The sequence below is a fragment of the Balaenoptera acutorostrata genome, chromosome 5 (genome assembly GCF_949987535.1).
Source record: "Balaenoptera acutorostrata chromosome 5, mBalAcu1.1, whole genome shotgun sequence".
Taxonomy (NCBI): domain Eukaryota; kingdom Metazoa; phylum Chordata; class Mammalia; order Artiodactyla; family Balaenopteridae; genus Balaenoptera; species Balaenoptera acutorostrata.
The window spans coordinates 136639302-136647135 of record NC_080068.1 but is presented as its reverse complement, the minus strand read 5'-3'; positions in this window follow the sequence as shown (position 1 = coordinate 136647135).

The following is a 7834-nucleotide window of genomic DNA, read 5'->3' as shown; positions in this document are numbered from 1 at the left end:
AATCAGTTGAAAGCCCTTAGAACAGAACGGAAGTTTCCTGGAAGAAACTCTATCTGTGCACTGCATCTTTAATTCAGCCTGAGAGGTCCACTCTTCCCTTCCTGATGGCCAACTCTAAAGATTTTGGACTTGCCTAGGCAGCCCTTACAATCATGAAAGCTAACCCCTTCGTATATATTTACTACTGATTCTGTTTCTCTAATTGAACCTTGGCTAAAAAAGTTTCCTAAATATTTGGTGCCACGTCCAAGACTAAAATAATAACACAGGAATATTATGAAATTAACCAAAATAATATTTCATAGACTAAATATTGGACTGAGTTATATAGATAGATTTTCCATGGGTCTGCTCATTTAAGCTCATTTTGTAATTATTTTATACCAGAAAATAAAACACTAATTCATAGATCAAAACAAAATGAAATAAAGCTGACATAGTTAATTTGCTTTAAAAAAAAAGCTTTCTAGGAACGTGTCTCATTTTACCAAATTATGGCAACTGAGGAATATTTGGAAAAGATCCATGCAAGCTAAGTGATGGTCAATCTTTAGTCGTTAGAAAAAATGAACCACTTAAATGTGGCACACACAACACTAAGAATGATAATTATATAATACCACTTCTGAGACAAAAAAAGACATAGCAGGAGAATAAAAATTAGAACTGAAAAGAAAAATAACACAAACAACATTGTGAATATTTATGGCACTTGCACTAACAAAAGAACTGCTGGGTTAAAATGTGTCCTTATGTGCCCCCATCTCTTGATGCCCATTAATCTCACTCATTGTGAAGGATATCAAACCAAACACATCTCGAGAAAGAAATGCTAATCTCCTGACAGTCAGTCTCAACATTTTCTGAAATTTATATATGAATCAACAGAGGATTCTGCAAAATGCAATTCCATTTGCTCTTTTGATCACAATTCAATCTGGGAATGAAAGAGAAAAAAGAATATAAGGAAACTGAACTAGAATCATAAATAGAAAGAAAGCAGGTATCATCCCCAGAAACAATAAATACATCTTGAAAAGCAACATGCTGATTCTTTGTATACAATGTACCTTTTTTTTCCTTAAGAACTGTGAAAGCCAAACCAAATGCTATTTGCTTTATGCACCTGGCATCAGACACAATTAGTCATTACTGAGTATCCTTGGGAAAGCACAACTTTTCTTGTGGATGTAAATGCTTTCAGCTCATTTCAATAAAAGACACTTCTGTCCTGTAGCATCCCTTTTTGAGATGGTGGATTTGGAGCACTTAGAGAAACCTAAACTCCCCATGCTCAGAATGTGATTATAGCTGCTGTGTGGGCAGCGAGCAGAGAGCTCAGGGGCCCTAGACATCAATCTGAGCCTTGTGATATGCTTTGAGTTAACAAGGGGAAGCCCAGGTGATGCTTCTAGATTTCGCGGGCCAGTTGGTAGAGATGGGAATCACTCAACAAATTGGGCTGCCTTCATTCTCAAAGTCAACTCCAACAACAGCATTAGGCTGCAGACCCAACTACCCTGAATTGCTAATTAAGTTATTAGCAAATGGAACTTTCAGAAACCTCAGTGTATGGACTAAAATAGGAGAAAAATCTTATGAAAGCACAGGAGCATTTTTGTTTCGCCTTCTCTCAAAATGATGAAATTAGATTTTTTTTTTTTGTCTCTGCCTGCCTCTGAATTATGAAAATAGCATTCCCAGTTTCACACATTATCTCTTCAGCTACCATGCACAATGTGGCACATTTTACTCAAGTTCCTTGTCATTAGTACCACCTCGAAACAACTTGAAATTTTGGTTGTTTTGCTTTTTTATTGTGTTTACTTAAAACGTAACAATCTTCAGAGGAAAGCATTCTTTGATATCTAAAATCATATTAAAATAGACAAGCTGTTTCTACTTCTTCAATAGTTAAGTATAATGTTACAATCAATAAAACAACAGGTGGTTAGTGCCTGATTTCCATAGGAAAAGTGATATGTTAGCTGGCATATCTCACAAAATAAATCTCATAACACTTACTTTATTAATCTGAGCAAAACAAAGGAGAGTGGAAGTTATTATGTAAAGCAGTCATGGAGGAGAAATAAAATGAAAAGGGAGTGTGGTAAAATATTTGAAATTCAGAAGTACCAGGGCAGAGTTTCCCAAACTGTATTCTCAAAATTACACTAAAATTTATACTTTAATCATTCTCCTAGCTTTCCCCCAGAGACCTATAGACATTTACCAGGGTGACTGTGCACTGGAGAAAGGAAAATAATCAGATTCTTTGGGGATCCTCTCCCTTCCCCCAAAAGGGGTAGCCTCAAATGCAACATTCAAAATCACCCTCTTGGAGAGTCACGATGTCCAGTGGCTTATTAAAGGCTCTGATAAGTCCTACAGTTTAAAAGTATAAAACAAAACAAAACCAACTATCAACCAAACTCTGTTTCAGTTTGGTTAAGTCAGTGAACCTCGGACTTATGTAACACGTCTTTTTATGAAAACCTATTTCATCAAACAAAAATATTATTCTGAGCATTTGTTTGGGGAAAAACTGCCCTAGATTATTTACTTCACACTCCAGATTTATTTGGAAAAAATCAGTGCTTTAAAAAATTAGTTTTTTAAAGATTATTATCGTGTTTGTTTGGAGACCCCTCAGATCCAATGCAATTGTCACTGTCACTCCGTTACAGATTTTACCCCTTAATCACCCAGATTGGTTTCTGTAGAAATTCACATTTCTATAGTTACATTACTCATTATTTTTCAAAAGACTATACCATTTACTTTCTCCTCACACCTCTCCCATCTCTCAATGCTGGTGACTGATTCTTCCTTCACTGAGAAAATAAGAGAAATAAAAATAGACCTATTCTTCTTTCCATTAACAAATCTATCAATATATCTAATCAATATCCTGATTTCCCATGTGTTACAAACAATCAAATCACAAAAATCCTTCCAATTTAAAAACAAACAAAAGCCTCTTTGATTCCCTGAGCCCTCACATAACTGGTTATTACCACATTCATATTTGCCTGTCCTTTTTTAAACACAGTTAAATACTAATTTTGACCGAGTGGTTTAATACTACTAAGAAATTACTATTATTGAGGTTACCAAAACCTTCACTGGCCAACCCCAATGATCAGTTTTAACCAACATCATACTTGAAGTTAAGAACCATTTTATACAACACACCATTCCTTCTTTCATGAAAACTTTGCTTTGTGGATTCCCAAACAAAAATCTCTACTGGATTTCTTTCTTCTTAATCCTTTTCAGCCTAATTAATGACCCCTCCTCCAATTCCCCAAGTCTATGTGCTCACTGTCAGATCCTTTCTTCTCTCTTTTGAGTTGATTACACACATTCCTATGGATTTGAATCCATTTTATACACTGACAATCCTAAAATGTATATCAGGAGTTCATAATTTGATATTTCTGCTTCTAGACATCTTCATTTAAATATGAATTCGGCATGTAAAACTTAACATAGTCAAAATGGATTTCTTGGCTCAAAATTCTGCTCCTCCAATATTCCCTGTATCAGCAGGTGATACCAAAACCCCAGGATTTATCCTTGCCCTCATTCCTGGAGATTGTACATGCAGTCCATCAACCACTGTCTGGTTGCTCAGCCATCTGTAAGCTGGTTGCTTACTGTCTGTAAGCTTAAGCATAAGCTTTCAAATTTGACTTCTTCTAGTTACTTACTCTGCTACAAGTCCAAACCATCATCATCTCTTTTCCAAATTACTTTAAAAACCTATTAACAAAGTGGTCTCTGGGATTTCACCTGATTTATTACCTATATTCTACACAGAATCCAAAGTGGTCTTTTGGAAACATAAATCAAATCATATCTCTATCATGCTCAAAATCCTCCAGTGGCTTCCTATCACAGAGTAAAATTCAAATTCTCTAGTTTACAAAGCTCTACTTGATACGATCCCTGCCCAGGTCTCTGGCCCTGTCTCCTACCTTTTGTTTCCCTACTACTCTGTTTCAGTCCCTCTGGCCTTGCTGCCCTTGAACCCACTAGGTCATTTCTGTCCACACACCTTTACAATTATTAATTTTACCATCAGGAATATCTTTCCCCAGATCTCTATTTGGCTGGTTTCTTTATGGTATTCTTGTCTCTCATCCTTTGTCATCATCTCAGAAAGGTGACATCTTCTCCCCGGCTATCTAATCTCCCTCTTCCCCTCACTCTTTATTCCACACCTTGCTTTAATTTTATATATGTTGTTTATCATTGACCTGAAACTATAACTTAGACTTAGGTATGTGTTTATTTCTTATATCTTCCACTAGAATGTAAACTGTAAACAGCAGGATACTAATCTGCCAGTTTATTTCTCTTACCCAATCTTTGGATAATACCTGTCACAAAATAGATTCTCAAAATATTTCCTGAATCAAATGCTTCCTGTGTCACATGAATTATGCTATATAGTTATGCTATAAGTGAATGAAATATGGTCCCTGAGGAGCTCACACACAGCAGGGTATCCTGGTGTTAAAACAATCAATTGTATAGTTTTCTCTTTTTATTTTACTTAAAATTTTAGGTTAGTAAAACATTGTCAAGTTGTGTTGGTTTTTACTTTAAAAATTTTAAAGCTTTATTTGGTATATAGTGCATTATGAGGTCAAATAGGATTAGGATAATTGCCAACAGTCATAACTTATTTGGTTAGTATAATTATGATTATTTTTAATCCTTTTTCAATATTCTTGTTCAAGATTCTTCTCTGTTTCAAGACCTCTGCTTCACGGTGTTACAAAGATATTAGAAAGATGCACTGAATTCATGTTTTAAGAAGAAAAAAATACAATTAAAACATTTGCATAAAGTACCAAATTCTATAATACATTTTGGTATAATGTTATATAAAATAGGAAGGCAAATAATAATTAAATGCTGCCTATGGAAGTGAAGATGAGTTTCACATATTAGACAGTGGGGCTCTTGAAGGGAAGTTAGGAGTTGGTGTTACAGGCAGGGTGACCGCATACTAGCAAACATCCTTTGTGCTTGATCAGCGTCTGTGTGGTACTGGTGGTTGTATACTTCATATATATCACCTCATTATAGGTAAATATTTCCAGTTACACTTAGATATGATAAACATGGTACAGGTATATAGGCCTAGAATTATCTGTATCAGATGGATCTAGAGAAAAACTATTAACTTCTGAATTTAGATACCAAAATCTGCAGTTTTGTAGCATCTGGTGAAACAGCTCCATCCTTGGACCACTGTCAACTCCCTTGGTGATCTCATCTAATCTCATGGCTTTAAATGTCACCTATCTGCTGCTGATTTTCTTATTTTTTTCTCCAATGCAGACATCTCCCTTGCAGTCCCCAGCTTGTATGGTCAATGGCTTATTTGAGCGCTCCACCTGAATGTCTAAGACTTAGTATATGCAAATCTAAGTCCCCTCCAAATTCTGCTAAACCTTTAGTCTCCTTGATCTCAATTATGGAAACTCCTTTTTCCCAGTGGTTTATAACCCAAAGCCATCAATCCTCTCTTCTCTTTCTCTCACACCCTATATCCATTTGTCAGTGAATACTGCTGGTTACATATTCCGAAAATGTCCGAATCCAGTGACTTCTCACTGCCTCCACCACTCTCCCCCTCCTCTAAGACACTGTCACCTCTTGCTCGAGATTTTTTAAGAGTCTCTATAATATTTTTCTCCCCTTCTAGGCTATGACAGGCTTGCTCCTCTCTATTTCCTTTGAAGTTAGACTTGACCTTGTGACGTGCTTTGGCCAATGAGCTGTAAAGGGCTGTGACACTTTAAGAGTGGATGCATGTTTTGCCACGTCCCCTTTTCCTACCCTATATATTGTTGAAGCCACCAAGACACAGCTGCTGCCTGTTTGAGTCCCTTAATGACCAGGATGGGCAGAGAACCCTTGTAAACCTGGGTTGAATATACATATGTGAGAAGTAAAATTTATTGTGGTGATTTACTGAGGTGATGGGATTGTTTGGTACATCAGTATACATTGTAACTAGTATAGGCTTTTAACTGGAACACATGCCCCCACCCAGTCTTCTCTTAGAAGTGCAGCCTGAATGGATAAAGAAGATATGGTACATATACACAATGGAATACTACTCAGCCATGAAAGAGAAGGAAATAATGCCATTTGCAGCAACATGGATGGACCTAGAGATTATCATACTAAGTGAAATAAGTCAGACGGAGGAAGACAAATATCATATGATATTGCTTACATGTGGAATCTAAAAAAAAAATGATACAAATGAACTTATTTACAAAACAGAAATAGACTCACAGATGTAGAAAACAAATTTATGGTTACCAAAGGGGAAAGGGAGGGGCGAGGGATAAATTAGGAGTTGGGGATTAAAATATACACACTATTATGTGTAAAATAGATAACCAACAAAGACCTACTGTATAGCACAGGGAACTATACTCAATATCTTATAATAACCTATAATGGAAAATCATCTAAAAAAGAATATATATGTGTGTGTGTGTGTATACACACACACACACACACACACATATATATAAATCACTTTGCTGTACACCTGAAACTAACACAACATTGTAAATCAACTATAATTCAATGAAAACGAAAAGAAGTGCAGGCAGAGCAACCCTGTTACAACAAAAGCTAAGTCTTGTCACTCTTCTGCTTAAAACCCACTCATGACTCCTTATTTCTCTTCAAATAAAGGATAAATTTCTTACTATGACATACACGGCCCAAGGTGATCTGACACTCATTTCCTGTCTGATCTTATTTCCTTCTATTTCTCCAGCTTGCTCTCCTCCAGCCACAGTCATCTCCTTTTTTGTTTTTTTTAATCTTTATTGGAGTATAATTGCTTTACAATGGTGTGTTAGTTTCTGCTGTACAACAAAGTGAATCAGCTATACGTATACATATATCCCCATATCCCCTCCCTGCTGAGCCTCCCTCCCACCCTCCCTATCCCACCCCTCTAGGTGGTCACAAAGCACCAAGCTGATCTCCCTGTGCTATGTGGCTGCTCCCCACTTGCTATCTATTTTACATTTGGTAGTGTATATATGTCGATGCTACTCTCACTTCATCCCAGCTTACCCTTCCCCCTCCCCATGTCCTCAAGTCCATTCTCTACGTCTGCGTCTTTATTCCTCTCCTGCCCCTAGGTTCATGAGAACCATTTTTTTTTTATATTCCATATATATGTGTTAGGATACGGTATTTGTTTTTCTCTTTCTGACTTATTTCACTCTGTATGACAGACTCTAGGTCCATCCACCTCACTACAAATAACTCAATTTCGTTTCTTTTTATGGCTGAGTAATATTCCATTGTATATATGTGCCACATCTTCTTTATCCATTCATCTGTCGATGGACACTTAGGTTGCTTCCATGACCTGGCTATTGTAAATAGAGCTGCAATGAACATTGTGGTGCATGACTCTTTTTGAATTATGGTTTTCTCAGGGTATATGCCCAGCAGTGGAATTACAGGATCATATGGTAGTTCTATTTTTAGTTTTTTAAGGAACCTCTATACTGTTCTCCGTAGTGGCTCTACCAATTGACATTCCCGCCAACAGTGCAGGAGGGGTCCCTTTTCCCTTTATTGTTGCTGTGACACGGCAGGCACACTCCCCACTCTGAGTCTTTGCCCCACCTTATTCCTCTTCCTGAAGTGCTCTTCGGTCAGACATTCTGACTGAGCACTCCCACTGCTCCTCCAGACCTTTTCTTAAATGTCACCTTCTCCATGAAGCTTTTTCCATCTAGCTCTTTTCCAGTTTCAGTCTCTCCCTAGAACTCAC